General features: G+C 34.7%; 1 long non-coding RNA gene across 1 annotated transcript in view; it reads left to right on the top strand.

Annotated features, from left to right (window-relative positions):
- The first annotated feature begins 2,796 nt into the window (after nt 1–2,796).
- LOC141523687 (uncharacterized) overlaps nt 2,797–25,835 on the top strand; it is a 35,631-nt gene continuing 12,592 nt past the window's right edge. Inside the window, exons 1-2 of the long non-coding RNA XR_012478558.1 lie at nt 2,797–2,924; nt 3,105–3,240. This is a non-coding gene — a long non-coding RNA (uncharacterized LOC141523687). The remainder of the gene's footprint in view (nt 2,925–3,104; nt 3,241–25,835) is intronic.

Here is a 25,835-nt window from a genome sequence, read left to right as displayed (position 1 = left end):
GCTCACAGCTCCTGGTTGAGCAAACCACTTTCATATCTTCCAAGAAATTTCCAAAGAGATCACAAAGAATTGGATACAGCTGAAATTTGTCAAAAACAAACTACAATGGTTAATCTAGACTCACAGGTTTAGAGCTGGAGGAGCCCTCAGAGGCTATCTGATTCAGTTCTCTAATTTTACATTATGAGGAACTGAGACCAGAAGAAGTTGACTTTCTCAACTCAAATATTAGACAGTAGACTTTGGATTTGAAATCTGGTCATTAAAAAGTAAGCTCAGCACTGTTTCCATAGTATCACATTGTCTTCTTCTCTTATTAACTTTGAGGTCTTAGCACTTCTTTCAATGCTTTGGCTTCCCACCTTTATAATAAAAAAGTTCAACGATCTAATATCTAAGGTTTCTTCCTATTCTGACATTGTATGATCCTCAGATCAATACTTTCCCTCACAAGTAAAATCTACAATTCACATAAAAGCAAAATAAAACCATCAAAAAACTACAAAAAGTTCAAATGGTTGAATATTAAACACAGATTCATACAGCACAGAATCTTGTCAGAATCTAGGAATGATGATTGTGACTGTCTCATTTTGGTGAAAATATTTGTCATCATATACTTTCTCCATTTTTGGTTATTGCTTTTTCTTCCAAAGTTTGTGATGAATACTTACTAATCAACCCATTTATCATTTTCCTCCCCCTAAACATCATCTTCCCTTTTTGAAAATTCAAGTTCTCTTCAAGGGAGTTTTCTCTTTTTCCTGGAACTAACAATTCACATTATTTTCTCTTCTTACCATATATAATATTATCAAAATAGAGATTCACCTTCATTTCTCTTCAAAATGTCTGTGTGCTCTTTCCTTTTAGAGTGTTAATATTCTCTTCCTTCTTGAAGTATATGAATTTGAAATAGCCAAAGTATTTTCTTATTACCTTCCTGTTGATGATATTCAAGAATATATTATCATCTTTTTGCTTGTGTTATGAATATGAAAAAAGACAATATTTACATGAAGTATGAAACATCATGATATCATCCTCAGGCTGGCAATACTTTCTTGATCTTGCACCATACATATTGTCCTGGTTGGAAACATATATTTCTGTAATAGTATAGAAGGGCCTGTGATGTTAGGTGGTGCCAATGTAGATATAGAAATATCGATTCTTGGAAATACCACTATAATTTTTAAAAGATAGAAATGATCTTGTATGTATATATAGTTGATGTTTATTTATCTTGTGGTCTAAGAGACACATCAAGGCTTGCTCCCAAATTGTATTGGACATCACCTTCCCCATCTACTTTGTTTTAAAAGAAAATATTCTACCATTGTAGGAAGTGAAGTTTGGGGAGGATATGGGAATCATTGCCTCAAGATGGACACTATCAAAAAGTGCATATATTTTTTGAAAAGGCAGGATAAGAGGCTAGAGGTTCACAAATTCATATTATGAAAAAAATTCAACTCAAACCTATATATGAGTCATCTGACAAGAGATTAGAGGTTCTGATTGTAGATTTTTGGTGAGGGGGAACATGGTATCTCCTGGAAACTAACAGCATTCCTGGAAAACTTTAATTGTTAGGAAGTTTTTCCTTTCATTGAATCTAACTTTTCCTTTCTGCAAATTCAGGCTACAGTTTTGTCTTCTAGACCTCAAACAACAATTTTGATCATTAATTATGCTTTGTAGCCCTTCAGAACAATTCTCAACCAGGTTCTCTTTAAGCTTTCATTATGTAGGCTAACTGTATAGTTCCTCCAAATGATTCTTATATGAAATTATATCAAGGGCCCTCAGCATCAGGGGCACCTCCTTCTAGATGCTTTCCATGCTATTAATATGCTTCTTTCCATGTAATGCATAGAATGGATTACAATACTCCATGCTGTCTTATTAATTTGGTGGTATATCTCCAAATGTTCCTGAGAAACACTTTGCTAGATATCTCTCATCTGAATGGCTAACCATCCCAAACAGCTCTGCTTGTTTGATAAACATGTGAATTATTTTCCTACTCAAGTTGTAAAATGCTGAAAGGCATAAAGTCAGGAAGATATCACCAGAATGTTTGACTAAAGATGTCCCTTCAAGCAGATTATTTTCCAGTGATTGCTCTTGGGGTGTAATAACTCAGGAAATTATTATTAAATAGCCTACATATCTCTGTTTTGTCCCCAAGATTAATATGAGCTACTAATGAAACTATTTTGGTCTGACATGCACATGATGAAGTCATCTAGGCCCTTAGTGATACTTGCATTAATTTTTTAAATTCTCAATAATTATTTCTCAAATAAGAGGTTTTATAATTTTGCAAGTATTCAATGTCATTAGCCTATAGTTTGTAGAAACCACATTTTTCTCTCATATGAAAATCTGGGCATTTAACCTTGCCTGTCTCTCTGGTACACATCTTGTATTCCACAATCTTCTACACCCTGTTGATAAACCTCAGCTAGATCTTTCACTACCTTGTCATATAACTCATCCTGGTCTTCTCATTTGAATTCATTGAAGAGACTTACTATTTTTTTCATTTATTTCTTATGAATTAAATGATTTTTGTTATGTTATGTCCTATTAAAACAAAATTACTTTGGCAGAGAAAACAGCCCACAAAATTAAATACATCTGCCACCACTCCAAGCAACAAATATTTTCTTTGATATTTCTCTTTTGCTCCAATATGGTGATATGATTTATTTTTAGTTTGGGGAAGATGTCAGTCTTTTGTGTTAATGATCCCTTACTTTCTTTTGTTTCTAGATGGTACACATCTTTGAAAAATGAAAGTCAATGAGTTTCCCTTTGTTTCTGTCTTTGGAAGAAGCAACTGACAAGATATGAACATTGTTTGAACCCACTTGTACCATCAAGAGCAAAGTTATTTAAGAAGGGTAGAAAAAAAGGTAAGATGAATAGGAATGCTTCATAATTCCTTGCTGAAGGGTACCAAGGAAGTTATTTGCTGACCTGACACTAACAATGAAAAATTTTGCTACCATTCTGGGATAGATCTGTAACATGATTGGGAGTCTTCCACACATCTCATCAATTCTGACAGCCACTACCCGCTTCTGATGTTTCAGGAATGTTGGGGAAGAGAGGATGGGTAATGATGATGACAAAAAGAAACTTGAAGGTATTGCAAGACATTACAAGATCTGAGGCAAGAAGTGAACTCAGGAAGATAAATGATCTTTTCATTTTGACTGCTGATTTAAGGTAAGAATTTTGGAAGAGAAAGAAAATTTGGGAAGTAAAAACCCATTTAAAAAGATGGTGTTTGTCTTCAGGGTTTTTCAAATTTTGATGGGAAAATTAAGTGGTAGGAGACAAGATGGTCTTATATAAAGGGATAAAATCTGGGGAAAACAGATTTAAGTGGAATGCTTCCATGAAAGATATTATGCAGGGGTGGGAGACAGTGTAAGTCTCTGGGTAACTCAGAGAAAATTGGAAGCAGAATTCTAATAGAAGGATTTAGTTTTATTTTAGGCTAACTTCCATGAGATGTATGTAAAATGTACATGAAGGTGTCCATCATGGTTTTTGGTCCTTTTTGTGGGATGCTTTGAGAAATTTATAATTGAGTCACTAATTGATGTGACATTTTATACTTCATAAATATAAACATGTTATCTAAAGTAGATGAGTTTTTAAAAATAATACTCCCCTATACTTGATGTAAATAATATTTCTTCCATGACTATTTCATCTTCACCTGAAGCTACTTCTCTTCTCTTCTCTTGTCCCCTGTGTATTGAAGATTTCTTTGGAGGAAGATCAGACTCAGACTAGCTCTTGTTTGTTATACTCTGCAGTGCATCTAGTATAAGCCTTGGCCTTAAAGGGGAGACCCTGGTTCCTCTTTCATTCTGGAAAAGATTGGAGCAAATGCTGGCAAAATTAAAGACTTAAAGGTTATATTTAGAATATATAGAAAGATCTTAATTCTTCCATTTAAGACATATTCCTGTTACAGACCTTTTAAGCTCCTATCTTTGGAACCCCTTAGTCAAAACCAAATGTTTTTTATTCTGTCTAGCAGCTAAGAAACATTTTAAATTTTCCAAGGAAACAAGATCATTGGTTTAGTGATTTCTGATCATTAATCACCTCATGATCATGGAGAAGATAAGACAAACACATACATACTAAAATAATAATGATAATAATAACCAATAATAATAGCATTTGAATAGTGTTTTAAGGTTTGTCAAGCATTTAAAATATGCTACCTCACTTTAATGTCATCATGTAAAGCAAATTATATTTTTAATATTACTTTTCAGATAAACAGCATCTGAGAGAAGTTATGATTTTCTCAGTATCAAGTATCTGAAGTAGTATTTTTCCTTTCCTTTTCTTGCTTTTCCTATTGATATTTTATTTTAATTTTTCCAATTACATATTATAAAAATTTTCCAACATTCATTCACATGCATATAGATATTTTAATTTGCATAATGTCCTTCCAACCTCCCTTCCCACGCCCTTCCCCTCAACTGCAAATAGTCAAGTACATATTATACATACACATTTATGTTTAACATATTTACAGATTAGTCATTTTCAGTATGAGGAATTAGGATTAAGGGAAAAGAAAGAAAACCTTGAGCTGGGAAAGAAATATATAAGAGAAATCTTTAAAAAGGGAATGTAGTAGTGTTCATTTAGTTCTGAAGGGGTGCTTTATTGGTTTTGTTTTGTTTTGTTTTTCTTCCTCTAGGTGGGGATAGCATTGTCCTTAGCCAGTTTTCTAGGATTGTCCTAGCTCTCTGAACTGCTGAGAGGAATTGCATACATCGAGGTTGATGATCTCACAATGTTGTTGTTAATGTGTGCAGTGTTCTCTTAGTTCTACTCTCTTCTCTCAGCATCAATTCCTGTAATTCATTCCATACTTCTTTAAATATATATATATATATATATAATGCACAATTTTCCCCCTCATTATTGGTAGAAAAGATTTTTTTGGCTTTAATGTATGTTTATCCATTTATCCATATATCCATTTAAGGTTTCTTTTAGAATAATAGTATTCTATAACATTCATATGCCATAACATTTTCAGCCATTCCCCAACTGATGCATGAGGCAGTATTTTAAACAAGTACTTCAAGAGATGATGAACTCCATGATCTTGCAAAAATAATCTTGGGAAGACTTGCACAAAATAATGAAGAGCAAAATGAGCAGAACCTGGAGAACCCAACAGTCAAAGCCATATTGTTTTAAAAATGATTTTGAGCAAATAATTCAATTTGATTTTTTATAAATAACTCAATTAGCTATAAAGGACATCTGAAGAATGTTATCTGCATTCAAAGAGAGAACTGATAAATAGAATTATGTTTAGAATAATTTATATATAAATATATATGTATGTATATACATACCTATTTGTTTCCTGGTAACCATCTCTAGGGTGGGTGGGGGGAGGAAAGGAAGAAGGAAAAAAAGAAAAAAAAGAAAAAAAAGGAAATTTTCAGAATAACTTTATTGTATCTTTAAAAGGAAATGGAAGTTGTGCATAGTACACTTTCAGTTTCACATGCAATCATCTTTGTTATTTTTAATTATACTATGTTATGGAAATACTTGTTTTATTCCAAAAATTAAAAAAAGGGACAAGTCAAATGAGCCACTGTTAGTCTGTAACAGAGCTGCTTCAGGGACCAATGCAAATTACTGAAACTATATGAAAATATGTATCAGAGACAGTGATTTTGGTTTCTGGGCCATCAGTATGAAACTTATCCTGGGGCAAACAGCAAGGAATCTCACTTTAAAATAAACTTCATCATCCATGATATGAATATAATAATGCAAGTGATTTGGACAAATTTAGTTGAACAGGAAGGACATGAATTGCTATAATGAATCATAGAGGGTATTATTAATAGCTTCCTATTGAAACTATTCTGAACAACTTGGTGCTAAGCTCAGTTAATTCTATGCTGAAGAAGAGTATGTATTAAATTTCTTTACCCTTTGCAGAATAATGCCTTAGGCAAAAGTTCCAATTGCAGAACCCTAGGGCTTCCTTCAAGGTCTAACTACTCATGTCCCTATTGTAAAATCTTTCTGATCCTCCTATTTGTTAGTAATTTTAACCTCAACCTATAATATAGTTTGTAGTCATATCATCACAATATTTCAAGGATACTTTCTGAATGGCTGGATTCAATATAGGCTTCACATATACATTTTTTCTATCATGTATCCATATTCATTGTACATCTTTCTCTTTCCATATATATGTATTGTATTGTATTTTATATATATATATATGTATATATATACACCTACATATATTCACAAACACACATATAACATGCATACATATATACTTTGACACAAATGCACATATATACACAATTTGCTTTCAAATCAATCTCTCTGACTGAATTTTCTTGACTGTAAAATGGGTATAATAATAGCATCAACCTCTCAGGGTAGTTATGAGAATAAAATAGAATTATATTTACTTTTCACTTAGCACAGAGCCTAACATGTAGTAGTACTGTGTATTGTTTTCTTTCCTTGCTTCTAATGCCTTCTATATAGTAAGTGCATAAGAAATACTTGTTGGACTGCACTGGCCTTTTGCATATTATGGACTTGGAGAAATTTTGGAGTATCTTAGAAGTTTTCCTTTTCCTCTTCCTTTGAAAAGAAAACCAATTCTTTCTTCTTGAGGATGTTCCCCATCCCTGCCCTCTTACTCCCCTAGGGTAGGGTGTATTTGTGTGTGTGTGTCTGTGTGTGTGAGTGTGTTGTGGTGAGGGTTGACATGGTTGAAATTTGTAACAGGAAAGCTAAAAGGAAGACTGATTTTTTCACTATTTGAAAATAGAATTGGAAAGAGTAAATTGAAGGTAAATATAACTTAGAGTCTGTTTTTCTTTTTTTCTTACTGTTTGGGTACTGGAAATCCATTTTTCTTTTTCACTGGAGTAGTGGTGAAGTGAGTGGGGGAGGAAGGCAAAATGGACATGAGTCAGTGTAACATTTAAAGAATTCTGCTATCAGGTCTGCCATCTCACCGTGATGTCATAAGTAGCTGGTGTTGCCATGACAACATTACAAGGATACTTTCTGGATGGCTGGATTCTATGTGTGCTACAGATGCACAATTTTTCCCCTCATTATTGGTAGAAAAGATTTTTTTGCTTTAATGTATATTCCCTTCATGCTAGAATTAATATGATATCTCAAATCATGCTATTTCCCTCCATTTTAATTTTGTTTACATTTTTTCTATTTTAATATTGTTGGAAATTTGATAGAATGTCTACTCATAACATTCTCATTTGAAATAATGAAATCCTTAAGTTGAATAATCCACTATGTTTCAAAACCCCTTACAGAAAGACAAACAGGAACACACACACAGACACACACACACAGACACACACACACACACACACACACACACACACACACACACACACACCCCTACACACATACATACATACACACTAAGCTACTTGGGTGTTTTTAAAGAAGTTTTGCTCTGATAAACTAATATTATATGATCAGACAGCACATTTGATTACCAGTTCTTGAAAATAAACATAGCAGATTAAAAATAGCCTTTTTGAGACAAAGGTTGGGCTTCAAATAACCTGAAAAGAAAACCAAATTAATACCAAACTAAGGCAATTTAAAATCATTGTGTAATGGATAAGTAAAACAAAGAAATACTGAATAAATAATTTAATTTGGGTAGAATTGGCATTTTTATTATATTAGCTCAGTCTAACTATGAGCAATTGACATTTTTTTCTAATTGTTTAAATCTGACTTTGTGTGAAAACTGTTTTCTAAATGTGCTCATACAGTTTCTGGGCTCGTCTCTGGAGACATTTCCAAGTTTTTTGTGTTATCTGCAGTTACTTTAAATGGAATTTCTCTATCTCTAGTCCTTGGGATTTGTTGTTTATATATATATAAAAATACTGATGATTTATATTGGTTTATTTTATATCTTACTACTTTGTTGAAGTTGCTAATTGTTTCAAGTAGTCTTTTAGATGATATTCTATGGTCCTCTAAGTATACCATCATGCTAACTTCAAAGAGTGCAAGTTTTGCTTCCTCATTGCCAATTCTGACTCCTTCAATTTCTTTCACTTCTCTTACTACTAAAGCTTTTTTTTAGGTTTTTGCAAGGCAAACAGGGTTAAGTGGCTTGCCCAAGGCCACACAGCCAGGCAATTATTAAGTGTCTGAGACCAGATTTGAACCCAGGTACTCCTGACTCCAAGGCCGGTGCTTTATCCACTACTCCACCTAGCCGCCCCTAAAGCTAACATTTCTAATATTATATTGAATAGGAAAAGTGATAATCGGCATCCTTGTTTCATCCTGATCTTATTGGAAATGCTCCTAGTTTATAATATTTGTTGATGTTTTAGTTAGATGCTGCTTATTATATTAAGGAAAACATTTATTCCTATATTTTCTAGTGTTTTAATAGGAATGTATATTGTATTTTATCAAAGGATTTTTAAGCATCTTTTGATTTCTTATTGGTTTTATTATTAATATGATCAGTTATCTTGAATGTTTTCCTAATATCGAATCATTTCTGTCTACCCAGTATAAATCCTACCTGATAACAGTGTTAGTTGATTGGTTCTTGTCCTTCATTATTGAAGAAGACCAAAATGACATCATTGTCTTTGAGACAAATTATATTGCATCTGATTTTGGTTGGTCAGACCAAGACCAGCTCAAAATGCTCTACCATAGATTGGGCACAAATAGTCCATGTGAACACCTGGACTTACAGATGTCATATTTTCTTCAAGCTGCTTCAATTCTGCCTTCCTCATAGAGCACAGCACTCTCAATGAAGAGGGTACCATGCTGGGTCATCCTGTGCCAATGTCTCTCATGCTATACAATCAATTCTAAAGTTCTTCATTGAGAACTTTAGGGTGTCTTGGTATTTCTTCTTCTGACCCAATTGTGAGTGCTTGTCCTGTGTGAGTTCCCCATAAAATAGGCAAGCATATACCTGGCATTTTAACATATCCAGCCTGCTGTAGTTGTACTCTCTGTAGTAATATTAGAATGCTAGACAATTGAGTTCAAGAAAGGACCTCAGTGTATGGTATCTTCTCCTGCCTGGTGATCTTCAGAATATTCCTAAGACAATTTAAATGGAAGCAATTCAGTTTCCTGACAGGGCAATAGACTGTCTAGGTTTCAAATGCATAGAGCAATGAGATCAGCAAAACAGCTCTGTAGAACTTCAGTTTGGTAGTCAGTCTAATACCACTTTTTTCTTTAATACAATTTTCTTTTGGAGTCTCCCAAATATTGAGCTATCTCTGGCAATGCATGTGTCAACCTCATTGTCAACATGTACCTCCTTGGAAGGGCACTGCCAGGTTAAGTGAACTTGTCTACAGTCAAAACTTCTCCATTTGCTGTAATTGATGATTCCATCTATGGATGGTGTGGTTCTGGCTGATGGAACACTTGTGTTTTCTTGGTGTTAATTGTTAGACTAAAGTTAGCACAAGCAGCAGAGAATTATTCCATACTTTGTTGCAGCTCAGCTTCAGAGACTGAATTGAGAGCACAATCATCTGCAAACAGAAGATCATGCAACACTCCTTCAACTTTGACCTTAGCTTGTAAACTTCTCAAGTTGAAAAATTTGCCATTAGTGTGGTAGCTGACCTTGAGGCCATGCTCATTCTCAATGAAAGTGTTTGACCTTGAGGCCATGCTCATTCTCAATGAAAGTGTTTGACAACATGGCTGAAAGCATGCTAAAAAGTATGGGAGCAAGGACACATCCTTGTTTTATTCCATTGGTGACTGGGAAATCTTGAGAATGTTGTCCACTATCCAGAATCCAGCCACATATGCCATCATGAAATTGTTGTACAATCCTGATAAACTTCTCCAGGCAACCAAAATTTGACATAGTTGTCCATAAACTCTCAAGACTGACGGTGCCAAAGGCCTTGGTCAGATACTCAAATGTTGTATATAGTCCTCTGTTCTGTCCCTAACATTTTTCCTGGAGTTGTTCAGCAGAAAACCCCATATTGACTATACCTTGACACTTTTCTGAAACCACACTGGCTCTTAGGAGGTGACCATCTTCCAGGTGAAGAATCAGCCTGTTGAGGAGTATGATTGTCCTAAGATGATCTATTCCCTTTACCTTTATAGAGATAGATGATAGAGGCATCCTTGAATCTTTGGCTGATAACCTCTTCATATCATATAACTTGGAAAATTTCAGTCAGTTTTTGGAATAAGCAATGCCCCCCCCCCCCCCCGTTGTGGATCTCAGATGGAAAAGAATCAGCACCAGGTACTTTGCCACTTGAAAGGAGACCAATGGCATTCAAAAAACTTCTTCAGTTAGAACTTCAGCTAGGGACTAATTATCTTCAACTTGAGGTAAATAGTCAACAGCTTCTACATAGACTGAAGATGGTCTGTTAAGGACTCTATGGAAATGTTCAGCCCATCTGTCTAGGATCATGTCTCTATTGTTAATGTGAATCCATCAGTACTGAGTAGCTGAGATGCACCATATGTCTTTGGCTCATAAATAGCCTTCAGGGCATCATAAAAGCATTTTGATTTGTTATTGTCTGCATAAAACTAAATTTCATCTACCTTCTGACTGAGCCAAGGAAATGGCTTTGCTTGTACTTTTCTTTAGATGGAATTAAATGCTGCCTTCTTAGAAATGGATGAACTATCCTGGTAAACCCCATGGTGTTCTTGTTTTGTCATTTAGCAGCTTTTATATTTCCCTATCATTTTCATCAAACCAGCTTTGGGGTTTGAGAGTGTTCTGGTTCAGATGAATAAATAGGGTGCTGTATACCAGATCTCTGAAAGCTTCCCACTCTTTTTCTGCTACACTGTTGCCAACCATGTGTTGGCTCAGTTTTCCAAGTAGATAATAAACTGTTCCCACCCAGAGAGACACTCTAATCTTTTGATGTTAGTTCTTTTATTATTCATTTCACCTTGGGGCAGCCATTTTGGTTGAATGTGAATATTTAGCTTAGAGAGGATGAGTCTGTGATCAGTCCAGCACTCTGCACCACACATTGTCTTTGTCATTCTCAAATCCTGTCTCTTCTCTTTATAATTACATAGTCTAATAGGTGTCAATTTTTGCTACAAGGGTGCATCCAGGAAAGTTTTATTACATTTAGGTAAATGGAAGACAGTGTTTGTGATGAGAAAGGTCATGAGATATGTAAATCTTCATTAGATGGTAACCATTGCTGTTGCTGTTTCCAACTCCTTCCTCCCAAGGACTCCCTGCCAAGACTGGTAATCTGAGTCTAGCATTAAAATCACCCAGAATTATAAGCTTTATCTCTTTTGATACATTGATAAGGTTTGTCAGGTTTTCTTAATATTTTCTTTAATTTCATCAGTGTTTGTCATGGTGAGAGCATAGGCACTGATGATGGTGGTATGGTGTTTTCCTAGAAGTGGTAATGTCATTGTTATGAGTCTTTCATTCACTCCTTTTGGTAGGCATTCAAGAAGTTTGACTAGATTAGTTTTGATTGCAAAAGCTACCCTAGCGTCCTGGTGTTCCCTTTCACTGTGGCCACTCTAAAAAATTGAGTATGCATTTTGACTTCAGTAAATTGACCTTCATTTGCCAGTCTTGTTTCACTCAGGGCTGCTATTTGGATACCCATACCTTGTTTTGATACTCTGAAAACAAGAGTTGCTTGTCATGAAAATCTATTGGATCTTGTGTTGCCTATGAATGTTCACATGTTCATTACACCAATGGTGACTGTGATCATGATATATTATCCTAGTAATAACTTGTAATCTTTTTGCTAAAATCGTATTTAAGATTTTTTGCATCAATTTTCATTAGGGAGTTTGATCTATGATTTTCTTTGTTTATTTTGACACTTCCTAGTTCAGGCATTAATACCATATTGGTATCAGAAAAGGAATTTAGCAGAACGTTTTTAAAACTAGTTTATGTAGAATTGGAATTAATTTTTCATTAAATGTTTGGAAGAATTCATTTGTAAATCCATCTCAACTTGGAGACTTTTTCTTAGAGAGTTTATTAATGGTTTTTACAATTTCCTTTTCCCAAATGGGATTATTTAAGTATTTTATGTCCTCTTCTGTTAATCTGATTAGTTTGTATATTTGTAAATATTCATCCATTTTGTCAAGTTGTCAAATTTATTGGCATACAGCTGAGCATAATAGCTCCAAATTATCTCTTTAATTTCTTTCTCATTAGTGGTAAGTTTACTGTTTTCATTTTTGTGGGAATTGGTATTCTTTCTTTTTAAAATCAGATTAATCAAATATTTATCTATTCTTTTCATAAAAAACCTTAGTTTTATTTATTAGAACAATGGCCTTCTTGCTTTCAATTTTATTAAACTCTCCTTTGATTTTTCAGAATTTCTTTTTTTTAAATCTTACTTTCCCACTGAGGCTAGCAATTTTTTATTGATACTTTACTTTCCTAAATACATGTTATGAATTTTTTTTAACATTCATCCATATGCCTATGTTAATTTCTAAGTTAGAAAATTTCCTTCCACCTTTCCTTTTTACCCCCTTCGCTCAGCAGTTAACAGTCAGGTTAGTATTGTATTTACACATTTGTGTTAAGCATGTTTACAGATTAGCTATTTTCAGTATGAGAAATTAGGATTGAGGGAAATAAATGCATAAGAGCTATTCTTTTAAAAAAGTGAATATAGTGTTCCTCAGATTCTGAAGGATTTTTGTTTTATTTTGTTTTTCTTCCTCTGGATGGGGATAGCATTGTCCATAACCAGTCTAATAGGGTTGTCCTAGTTCTCTAAACTGCTGAGAGCAGCCACATCCATCAAAGTTGATCATCTCACAATGTTGTTGCTAATGAATGAATGTTAATGAATGTTATTAATGAATATTCTTCTCTTGGTTTATTTTCAGAATTTCTAAATTGGTATTTAATTGGAGATCTTTAATTTGCTCTTTTACTAGTTTTTAGTTGCATACCCAATTCATTGATCTCTTCTCTATTTTATTCATATAAGCATTTAGATATATTCAATTTCTCCTAAAAACTTATTTGACTGCATCCTATAAATTTTGGTATGATGTTTCATTATTCTAATTTTCTTGGGTGAAATTGTTGATTATTTCTATGATTTGTTGTTTGATCCACTCATTCTTTAAAATTTTTATTTAATTTCCAATTAATTTTTGGTTTCTCTTTCTATGACCCTTCATTGCATGAAATTTTTAATGCACCATAATCTTAAGAGCCTGCACTTATTATTTCTGAATTTCTGCTTTTGAATGTAAAGTTTTTAACACCCTAGTGCATGGTCAAATCTGATATAGATGTCATGTATTGCAGGGAAAATGGTATATTATTTTCTATCCTTATTAAGTTTTCTCCAGAGCTCTATCATAGCTAGGCTTTCCAAAGATTTTTTTCACCTTCATAATTTTCTTCTTGCTTATTTTGTAGTTAGATTTATCTAATTCTGAGAGAGAGAGAGAGAGAGAGAGAGAGAGAGAGAGAGAGAGAGAGAGAGGTTGAAGTCCTCCAATAATAATGTTTTGCTACTTATATTGCCTTGTAATTCATTTAGCTTCTCCAAAAATTTGAATGCTATACTACTTGGTACATATATGTTTAGCAATGATATGACTTCATTGCCTATGATTCAATTTAAGAAGATGCTGTTTCCTTCCTTATCCCTTTTAATGAAATCTATTTTTGCTTTGTCTGAGATCAGTATTGCTACCCCTGATTTTTTTACTTACTCTGAAGCATAATATAGTTTACCTTTGCCCTACAACATATTGTGGGATTATGGATTTTTAATCAATTCTATTATCAGCTTCCATTTTATGGGAGAGTTCATCCTAATCACATTTACAGTTAAAATGACTAATTGTGTATTTCCCTCCATGCTTTCTTTCCCTATTTATAATTTTTGCTTCTTTTACCTTTTTATTTTTCTTTTAACTTTTGTTTAACTTAGCTTTCACTTTTGTAGTCACCTTTCCTTTGACCAATCCCTTCCTCTTTCATTTTCTCCCCCCCCCCCACTTCTCTGTATGGTAGGATAGACTTTTTTTTTTAGATTTTTGCAAGGCAATGGGGTTAAGTGGCTTGCCCAAGGCCACACAGCTAGGTAATTATTAAGTGTCTAAGGTTGGATTTGAAGCCAGGTACTGACTCCAAGGCCAGTGCTCTATCCAGTACACCACCTAGCCATCCTTATGATAGACTTTTAAACCCAGTTGGGAATATGTGGTATTCCTTCTCTGACCCAACTCTATTGAGTAGGTTTACTCAGTGTTCATACCCTTCCTCCTTTCCCTCTCTTATAATAGGTCTTTGTGCCTCTTCCACCTGATGTTATTTATCCTCTTTTTTAGTGTTTTTATTGTCTTTACCCTATCTTGTATTTACAACCCCTTTGTCAAAATATACTCTGATTATCTGTCATGATAGAAGTACTAGTATAAAAGGTTGATTGATTGATTAATAAGCAAAATTGTTTCATCATCACTAACTATCCTCCCCTCTTTTATCTCATTAGAGTCATAAATCATAATTCCAAATTGCTCTTCAGAAAGGTTGGATTAGTTCACAACTCCACCAACAATGTATTAGAGTCCAAGATTTATCATATCCCTTCCAACATTGATCATTGTCACTCCTGGTCATATTGACCAATCTGAGAGGTGTGAGGTGGTACCTCAGAGATGCTTTAATGTGCATTTCTTTAATAAGTAATGATTTAGAGCAATTTTTCATATGACTATGTATTGCTTTGATTTCCTCAGCTAAAAATTGCCTTTGTGTATCCTTTGACCATTTGGCAATTGGGGAATGGCTTGTTTTTTTTGAAAATTTGACTCAGGTCTCTGTATATTTTAGAACTGAGTCCTCTGTCAGAAATACTAGCTGTGAAAATTGTTTCCCAATTTACTACATTTCTTTAGATATTAGTTACAGTGGTTTTGTCTGTGCAAAAGCTTTTTAATTTAATAATTTATAATATTAATAATATAATATTTTAATAATAAATTATCTAGTTTGTTTTTAATGATGTTCTCCATCTCTTCTTTGGCCATAAACTGCTTCCCTTTCCATAGATATGACAGGTAAACTACTCCTTGATCTTCTAGTTTGCTTATAATATTGCTTTTTTATGTCTAAATCCTGTATATATTTTTATCTTATCTTGGTACAGGGTGTGAAGTGTTGGTCTAATCTAAATTTCTTCCATAATAACTTCCAATTTTCCCAACAGTTTTTATCAAAGAGAGAATTTTTATCCCAATAGCTGGACTCTTTGGGTTAATCAAACAGCAGATTACTATAATCATTTCCTGCTATTGTACCTACCTAGTCTATTCTACAGATCCACCACTTTATTTCTTACCCAATACCAGACAGTTTTGATGACTGATGTTTTATAATATAGTTTTAGATCTGGTAAGGCAAAGCCACCTTCTTTTGTACTTTTTTTTCATTGAATCACTGGAAATTCTTGACTTTTTGTTTCTCCACTATAAATTTACTTATAACTTTTTCTAACTCATTAAAGTAATTTTTTGGAATTTTGATTGGTAGAGCACTGAATGAGTAGTTTAGTTTTGTTAGAATTGTCATTTTTATTATATTAGCTTGACCTATTCATGAGCAGTTGACATTTGCCCAGTCATTTAAATCTGATTTTATTTGTGTGAGAAGTGTTTTGTAATTGTTTTTAAAAAGTTTTTGTGTTTGCCTTGGCAGGTAGACTCCCAGGTATTTTATATTGTCTGAGGTTACTTTGAATGGTATTTCTCTTTCTTCTGTATCATGCTAGTCATACATAAAAATTCTGAGAATTTATGAGGGTTTATTTTATATACTGTGAGTTTGCTAAAGTTGCTAATAATTTCTAGTAGTTTTTTTAGAAGATTTTTTGGAATTCTCTAAGTATACCATCATGTCATCTGCAAAGAGTAAGAGTTTTGTCTCTTCCTTCCCAATTTTAATTCCTTCAATTTCTTTTTCTCCCTCATTGCTGAAGCTAACATTTCTAATACAATATTGAATAGTAGTGGTGATAATGGGCCTCCTTGTTTCATCCCTGATCTTATTGGGAATATGTCTAGCCTATTCCCATTGTATATAATGCTTGTTGATAGTTTCATATAGATACTGCTTATTATTCTGAGGAAGAATCCATTTATTCTTACACTCTAGTGTTTTTAGTAGGGATGGATGCTGTATTTTGTCAAAAGCTTTCCCAGCATTTATGGATATGATCTTATGATTTCTGATAGGGTTATTATTGATATAATTAATTATTGTAACAGTTTTTCTAATATTGAACCAACCTTGCATTCATGGGATAAATCTTACTTGATCATAATGCATTATTCTATTGATAACTTGTTGTATTCATTTACTTAGATTTTATTTAAGATATTTGCATCTATATTTATCAGGGAGATAGGGTTATAATTTTCTTTCTGTGTTCTAACTCTTCCTGGTCTAGGTATCAGCACCATATTAGTATCATATAAAGCACTAGGCACAGTTCTGTCTTCACTTATTTTTCCAAAGAATTTATATAGAATTGCAACCAATTGTTCCTTAGATGTTTGATAGAATTCACTTGTGAATCCATTGGACCCTGGAGATTTTTTCTTTGGGAGTTTAATAATGGCTTGTTGAATTTCTTTTGCTGAGATAGGGTTATTTGGTTAATTTCCTCTTCATTTAATCTGGGCAACTTATATTTTTGTAAATATTCATCTATTTCACTTTGATTGTCAAATTTGTTGGCATAGAGTTGAGCAAAATAGTTTCAAACAATTACTTTAATTTCCTCCTCATTGGTGGTGAGTTCACCTTTTTCATTTATGATACTAGCAATTTGGTTTTCTTCTTTTTTTTAATCAAATTGACCAGAGGTTTACAAATTTTATTGTTTTTTTCATAAAACTAGCTCTTGATTGAATTTATTATTTCAATAGTTTTCTTACTTTCAATTATAATAATTTCTCCTTTAATTTTTAGAATTACTAATCTGGTATTTAATTGAAGTATTTTTTAAAATTTGTTCTTTCTCTAATTTTTTAGTTGCATATTTAGTTCATTGATTTCTTCTTTCTCTAATTTATTAATGTAAGAATTTAAAGATATAATATAGCCCCTGCCAGGTGCTTTGAATGAATCCCATAGGTTTTGGCATGTTTCATTGCCATTATCTAGGATTAAATAATTAATTATTTCTATAATTTGTTGCTTTCTCCACTCATTCTTTAATATGAAGTTATTTAGTTTCCAATTAGTTCTGGGTCTATATCTCCCTGGACCAATATTGCATATGATTTTTATTGTATTATGATCTGAGAAAGATGTATTCACTATTTCTGCCTTTCTGCAATTGATCATTAGGTTTTTATGCCCTAGTACATGGTCAATTTTTATGTAAGTGCCATGTCCTACAGAAAAAAAAGTATATTCCTTTCTATACCCATTCAATTTCCTCCATAAATGTATCTTATCTAGGGTTTTGTAACAATCTATTTATCTCCTTAACTTCCTTCTTATTTATTTTATGATTAGATTTATCTAAATCTGAGAGTGGGTGGTTGAGGTCCCCCATTAGTAGAGTTTGGCTGTCTATGTCTTCCTGTAGCTCTTTCAACTTCTCCTCTAAGAATCTGGATACTATACCATTGGGTACATCCATATTTAGTATTGAAATTACTTTATTGTCTATGGTACCTTTTAGGAGGATATAGTTTCCTTCCTTATCTCTTTTAACGCTATCTATTTCTTTAGCTGCTTTGTCTGAGATAAGGATTGCTACCCCTTCTTTTTTCACTTCAGCTGAAGGAAAATATATTTTTCTCCAACTTTTACCTTTACTCTATATGTATCTCTCTGCTTCAAATGAGTTTCTTGTAAGCAGAATATTATAGGATTCTGGTTTTTAATCCACTCTGCTATTGCTTATGTTCTGAGGGAGAGTTCTCCCATTCACATTCAAAGTTATATTTACTAACTCTTTATTGCCCTACTTGCTATCTTCCTTCTGTTTGTATTTCCCATTTTCCCCTTTATCCATATTCCCCAGTTTTTTGCTTCTGAATTCCATCACCTTCAGTGTGTTTTCACTCCTATATCAACCTCCCTCCCCTTTCTTTCCCCTTTCCCTTTCCCCCTTCTTCCCTTCCTTCTGTTAGTTCCCCTTTTTCTCCCCATCCCTGTCCCCCCTCCCTTTTTCCCCTTTTAATACTTGAAAGGTAAGATAAATTTCTTAACTTAATTGAATGTATAAAAGTTAACATTAGGCCAAGTTTGGTGAGATGAAGATTCAGGTGGTTCTCACCTCCTCCCTTCTTCCCCTCTATTACAAAAGGTCTTTTGCACCTCTTGATATAATGAGATTTAACCCATTCAATCTTCTCCATCCTCCCATCTCCTTATTGTCCCCCTTTTTAATAGGTATTGTTTTTAAATCATTGAGTCACAGAAAAGTTATGAGTGTCCATCAGTTCTGGCTAAGTATAGTCTCTCTAATAGAGTTACAATTCTCAATAGTTATGAGAATCTTTCTCCCAAGTGGGTATATAGCCAGTTTGGTCTTATTGGAAAGTAGTTTTTTTCTTTATCCTTTTTTTTAACCTTTCCATTTGTCTCTTGAGGCTCCATTTTGATGTCTAAAATTTCCATTTAGCTCTGGTCTTTTCATCAGGAAATGTTGGAAGTCTCCCATTACATTAAATGTCCATCTTTTCCCCTGGAAGATAAGACTCCACTTTGGTGAATAGTGGATTCTTGGCTGCATTCCAAGCTTCTTTGCTCTTTGGAATATCTCATTCCAGGCCCTTCAATCCCTAAATGTTTATGTGACCAAGTCTTGCATAATCCTTATTTTGAATCTGACTGCTTACAGGTTTTTCTCTTTTATCTGATAGTTCTGTAATATGACCACAACATTCCTTGGTGTTTTCATTTTACTATCTCTTTCCATAGGGGATTGATGTATTCTTTCAATAACTATTTTCCCCTCTGCTTCCATGATAGCAGGGAAATTTTCTATCACTAAATCCTGTAATATTAAGTCCAGGCTTTTTTTCTCTTCAGTGTTTTCATGAAGGCCTATAATTCTCAGGTTGTCCCTTCTTAATCTGTTCTCGATGTCAGTGGTTTTGCTGATGAGGTATTTTATATTTTCTTCTATTTTTTGATCTTTTGGTTTTAACAGATATTGTTGTCTCATGAAGTCATTAGTTTCCACAGACTCCGTTCTTTTTTTTTTAGAGAAGAATTTTCTTAATTTACCTTTTGCAATTCCTTTTCCATTTGGTCAATTCTGTTTTTGAAGGAGTTTTCCATTTGCCCAAGTGTAAGTTTGAGAGAATTATTTTCTTTTTGCATTTGCCCACTTGAAGATCAGTTAGTCTCATTTTGTATTTTGTCCAATTGTATTTTCCAAGGATTTGTTTTCTTGTTGCAAGGTGTTAATTTTCTCTTGAGTTTCTTTTCCCAATTTTTCCAGTTGATTTTTAAACTCCTTTCTGATTTCTTCAAAGAAGTCTTTTTGGGCTGGAGACCAATTTATATTCTCCTCAGAACTGTTAGATCTCTCCGGGTTAGAATCTATGTCTTCTAAGTATTTTTCCATGGATCCCCCTTTCGCTGTCCTTTCTTAAACTTTCTAGGATCTTGTTTTGGGGGGGCAGCTATCTCTCAGAGGTTTGCTTTGGAAAATCCTAGAGGCTTTGTTCATTTGGCTTAGTAATTCCAAGGGCTGCCCAGTAGGGAGTGCTGGTGGTTTTCTCTGGAAAGCCCTCAGCAGCAGGGTCTGAGTTGACCTTGAACAATGTGCTTGAGCCCTGGGGGAGGGAGTTAATCTCTCTTTCCCTTGAGTGAACTCAGTTGCCCACACCTGAGCCTGAAGGCATGGGGGTTGTTGTTTGTTTGTTCTGGAAAAAGGGCTCAGCTGAAAGTATAGAGCTCAGGTCCCCTGTCCAGTTGGTTGTTCTCCAGGTGTGTTCTGAAACTCTCTGTGCTGGAACTCACCATTCAGTAGCTCCTCTTCTTCCCGCCCCACCCACCACCACAAAGATTCTGAGATTAAAGTTGGATCTTGCATCCATGACTCACCAAAGTCTCTGTGGCTGAGGTTAGTCTTCTGGATTCTCCCAGCTGCTGTCCCTGTTCTGACCCTCTGCTCTCATCTCCCAGTTCACCCATGGTCCCCTGAGACAGACTTTGTTGGTAGGTATTCTTCTCCTAGATTCTCTTTCTGGTTTTTGTTGATCAAATTTCTATTAAGAGGCTTCTTTCCATGTATTTTTAAAGGGAAAGAGGAGCACTTAACACAGTGCCTGTCTTCTCCCCACCATCTTGGCTGGAAGTCTTGATTATGAACATTTGTAACAAGAGTTAAGTTTCTCCTTTTCCTTTTCAATAAGGAGGGTGAGAGATGGGAGGAGATAAGATGTATTGTTTATGATTTTTTTTTGAAGAATGAATGGTTTAAAATTTCTTTGTCTTTGTATCGTTTATCTTGATGATTACTCACATAATTTTTATTTTTGAATTTAGGAATTTTATCAATTCAGGGAACTTCTGTTATGGAAACTGTTTCTTCCAATACTCAATTTATAAAGCATCCAATAAATGATGAACCAGATTGTATTGTGTTGTACTGGAGGTAGAAATTTGTTGCCTGTCAGGTAACCTGCTTTGAACATGAGACATCATAGGAGGAACCCTGGACAGCACAGGTAGAGAATGTTTAGAGGAGGCATCAAAAGAGAAAGTCACACAATCATAAAACGTTAGTATAGATCATCTATCTAAACTAATTTCTTCATTTTCCAGGTGAGGAATATGAAATCCAAAAAGCTGAACGACTTACTAAGGTTATATAAGTCTCGCTCCCTTCCTCCCTTCCTGAGACTTGAACCTTCATACTCTGTCTCTAAATCTAGTACCCTTTCCCCAACGATTGAAGAAAAATGTTTGCTAATTAAAGACTTCTTTGTAGGAGCCTTTGCTAGGGTGATAAAGACTACATAACACCTCTCAGATTAATGCTTTTAAATAATTGAAGGAAATGTTAAATTTCAGTTAGAGGTTAATGAATATGTGTGTGTGTGTATGTGTGTGTGTGTGTTTGTGTAAATTTTACTTATCCAAGATCATAAGATCTCTGTTTATCTCTCCAAATACAGCAGCTAGATCAAATATATTAACATCTAATTGACACTTTCCTGGATCTGAAGTAAGGGAGACCTACCTGAATTTAAATTTGACTTCAAACATTTAGTAGCTCTGTGACTGTAGGCAAGTAACTTACCTCTGTTTGCCCCAGGTTTTTCATTCACAAAATGAGAACATCAACCTCTTAGGGCTTTTGAGAAAGCCAAATGAGATCATCTTCAAGCTCTTAACACAGTTCATGGCATTTAGTAAGTGCTATATAAATGTTATATGTAATATATATATTATATTGTCATCATTATTTTTATTGCTTAGGACAGTACTAGCATATATTAGACTCTTTAATAAATGCTTCTTTCCTTCCTTCCTTCCTTCACTCCTTTATTTCTCTCCTTTGTCTGTGACCCCTAGGTTAATCATTCTTGCTCTAGGATTCTGTTAACCGATTTCTTTGGTGCTGCTGCATCCTCTCAAAGGCAGACTCAGACTCCACAAAACTCAATTTGCTAAAGAATTTGTAAAGACAAATTCTATGACTATGAGAAGCAAAGACATGAAACCTGGGGTGTGCAGAAATAGAGATGACTTAATAACAAAATGTGGAGACCATATCTAGGATTTCTGAGACAATATACCCATTTTAAAACTTTCTTCTACATTTTACATTTTAACACACAGACCAGTTGATTACTCATATGCAGGACACCTAAAGTCAGGTGTCTCAGACAGCGACTCCCCACATAAAAGTGTCTTCCTGAGATTGATTTTAGATACCTTTTAAAAAAATTATATTACTGGGTTTGTTTTCAGTCCTTTCTTTCCCTCTCTCCCCAAATCACCCCCAGGATTGTTGTAGGTAAATAGATAGATTGCCTTAATTTGTGAGCATCTGTTCGTCTGCTTTGAATTCTGTATTCTCCAGGGGAAGCATGTCTTGAGGCACTGAGCAGAAAATGAGATGCAGAATTTCCATTGAAAACAGAGGTTGGGGGCTGGGGGAGGGTCACCTATAGCTTACCTGAAGTGTTGCTTTGAAATTATGTGTTGGTATGCAGAGAGTTTCTAAGAAAATGCTATAATCTATGCTGATGGTAGAAAGATTATATCTTTTTTGCCTCCTTTGAATTCCCTGAACAAGGAAGCTTGAGCTGAGTGAATTTGATGAGGGTGATTTTCTTTGAGCAAAGAAAGAACCCCTATGGAATTTGCAATTTCCATTCAAAGTAAATAACATCAGAAAATGATTCTTTTAAAAAAAAGTCAATTTGAGCCTCTGGCTTGTGCTCAAAGGCTAAGGGGTAGAAGAAGAAACATGTTTTTAGAGTAACAGTTACAGGAGGAAAACTTCCTGGTTCAACCACCAATACCTCCCACAACAGCCAGTAACTTGGCAAAAATCCTGAGGTCTAGTTTCTCCTATGATGCTCAAGTGTGTGGCTAGATATGTCATAAGGAGTTCCTCAAACTCATAGATTTTCTGGCTGTGCCTCTACAGTTAATCTTGACTTGTCCAGGGTTATACAGTTAGTAACAATCTGAGGCCAAATTTGGACTCAGAAAGATGAGTCTTCCTGGCTTCAGGTCAAACACTATCCACAGCCACCTAGATGCCCAGAAAGAAAAAACAACAATAAATGAACACACACACACACACACACACACACACACACACAAAATTGGATCTATTTCTCCCAGGTTGGAATCACACAAGTCACTCATTGTCTACATGGAAACCTTGAACTTCACCATTTCTTACGTGGTTTGTTTCACCCCTCTTTAATCAGCTAAGTGCTTCCTTTTCTTCCTCCCTTGTCCTCAGTCATATTGCAAACACTGAATCAACTTTAGCCACCTTTTGGTGTAGCCCTCTCAAGGCAGTTCAAGGGATCAACCAACTTTAGGTTTTCAGGTAGCCAGGATTACAGCAGTGTGCTTCCAAACAGAGTAGCTCTTTCTACCATATTGTTTTGACAAAAAATAGGGAAGTGTATGGCATGATCTTGGGCATCAGGCATCTTGCAGTCATAGTTTAGGACAGTCTCCAGTAAATCATAGGTGATTTCTAAATGTTTATTTATTGATTGAAATAGCTTCCAGGATCTGTAGAGACCAGTGGAGAATCTATACTCAAGAAAGGTCAGTAGTCAATGACCACATTTACATGCTTACTGTGATAAATGTTGAGGATATAAAAAAAAAAGCCAGACCATAATCCTTGCCTTGGATGATCTCATATTCTAATGCAAATAACTATGTACATTTAAGATGTATAGTATAAATTGGAAGTGATCTTATGGGGAAGGCACTAGTAATAGGAAGACAAGGAGGAAAGAATCAGAAAAGACCTCTTGCAGAAAATAGGAATAAGGGGGACTCTTGAAGTAGGTCAGGGAAGGCAGGAACCAGAGGTAAGGAAGAGGAGCATTTCAGTCATGGGGACAGCATAAAAAGTAGGCACTGTATTTGGAGATGGTATGTCATGGGTGAAGAGAAGCAAATATGCAATGTAGCTAGTTCATGACTTGTTTATTGTTGTTTAGGGATGTAATTTAAGGATTTCTTGACAAAGATACTGGAGTGGTTTGCCCTTTCCTTTTCTAGCTCATTGCACAAATGAGGAAACAGAGGTAATCAAGGTTAAATGACTTGGCTAGGATCACATTGCTAGTAAATGTCTGAGGCCAGATCAGAACTCATGAATGAGTCTTCTTGATTCCAAGCTTATTATTCATTGTTCTAGATAACTTCTCCTAAGTATACATTCATCAAAATCCAAGTAGAATAAAGTATAAAAAAAATTTGAAAAATAGGGAAGAGGTCAGTTGTCTTTTTTCCTTCCTTCCTTCCTTCCTTCCTTCCTTCCTTCCTTCCTTCCTTCCTTCCTTCCTTCCTTCCTTCCTTCCTTCTTTCCTTCCTTCCTTCCTTCTTTCCTTCCATCTTTTGGTGGTATATACAAGTGAGAATATTTCCTTATTTGTCACCAATCAGTCTTGTAATGGTTCTAGCCTCTGTTTCTGGTTGGGAGTAGAAGACTATTCTGTTTTATTTTTCACCTCTGGGACAGGGAAGACCTGCCCAGACAACACAAGAACTTCATGTCATTTCCCTGCTCAGAATTTTCAGATGCTTCTCCATTGTTCACAGAACAAAAATCAATCAATCCATAAACATATATTTTGCAAATACTAGGAGCCTGGAACTGTGTTAAACTCTGGGAATACAAATACAGAAAAAGAAGGACAACCCTTGCCCTTACGGAATTTACAGCCAAATGGAGTTCAAACTCATTAGCATGACATTCAAAGCAACAAACCTTAGTAATATTATCTTTTACTTCTAATCTCTCTCTTTCTGTTTCCGTGATTTTCCTTACAATATTACCTCTACTTGGAGTGTGCTGATGCATTACCAGGTGGGTGAAAATTTATTAGCAAGAGAGTGACATGAATAGAGTTTTTTCTGTAGGGAAATTACTCTGGCAGGAAATAGGAATCAGAGAAACAAGCTTTTACTCCATTATACAGTTGAACTCCCAGTTGCAAGGATTTGATTTACCCTGACTCATGTCTACAAGAGAGTGCCACTCATTTAGTTCACAGTGGTTCTCTTTTTCATATCAGCATGGAATGGTAGTCATTGGCAACCTGAGGCAGCTTGCCAAAGATGATTTTCAAGGGCACCGTGCCTACAAAGTCCTAAACAAAATTGCTAGTTAACCAGAAACGATCTCTAATTAATGGAATATGTATGTAGAGAGTGGGTGGACATTTTTTTTAACTGTTAGTTGGATTTCCCAGTGCTTAGAAATAGCTTCATCCCTATCCTGATATTTCAGGTTTCCCAAAGTCAATCAATTAATCAATCAAACAAACAATCAAGGCTCAAAGCCTACTATGTGCCAGATGTTGAGGTACAAGTACAAAGATTGAAATAATTTTTATTTCTAAGAAACTTACATTCTAATGAAGTAGACACTATGTACTAAATAATGGCTAGCATCTGTAGAATGCTTTAAGGTTTGCAATGTGCTTTATGACTATTATATATATTTTATTTCCATAGCATCCTTGGGAAGTATATGTTATTAATACCTCCATTTTATAGATAAGGATATTGAGACTGATTGAGGATAAGTGATTTGTCCAGGGTCCCACAGCTAGTCAGCATTTGAGGTCAGATCAGATATGAACTCAGGTCTTCCAGTGCTCTATCTACTGCTCTGCCCAACTGCAATATGTATATAGGATAAAATGAATAACTACAATGTAGTATAGCACTTCTACCTTGATCCATTTTCTAGAGGAGTAGTTTTGTTTTTGTTTTTTTAATCTCTGAAAAGAAGAGGGAGAACAGATTCAAAGCCAAACATCTCTCATTTCCCTTGATTTCTTTGTCTCTCATCTCTTGATAGCCATCCTTCTCCTTCCTGCTCCCACTAATGATTCCTGAAGCTGCCTTTAACCAATTCATTTCATTGACTTAATAATGTCAGTTACATAGCTTTCAAGCACATAGAGTTGGTTTATAATTTTCTTTTCAGGAACTCATCTTCTATATAATTTGGGGTGCTATG

Source organism: Macrotis lagotis, chromosome 1, assembly GCF_037893015.1.
Source record: "Macrotis lagotis isolate mMagLag1 chromosome 1, bilby.v1.9.chrom.fasta, whole genome shotgun sequence".
NCBI lineage: Eukaryota > Metazoa > Chordata > Mammalia > Peramelemorphia > Peramelidae > Macrotis > Macrotis lagotis.
The sequence above is the reverse complement of the archived record's forward strand: the minus strand, read 5'-3'. Positions and strand labels throughout refer to the sequence as shown.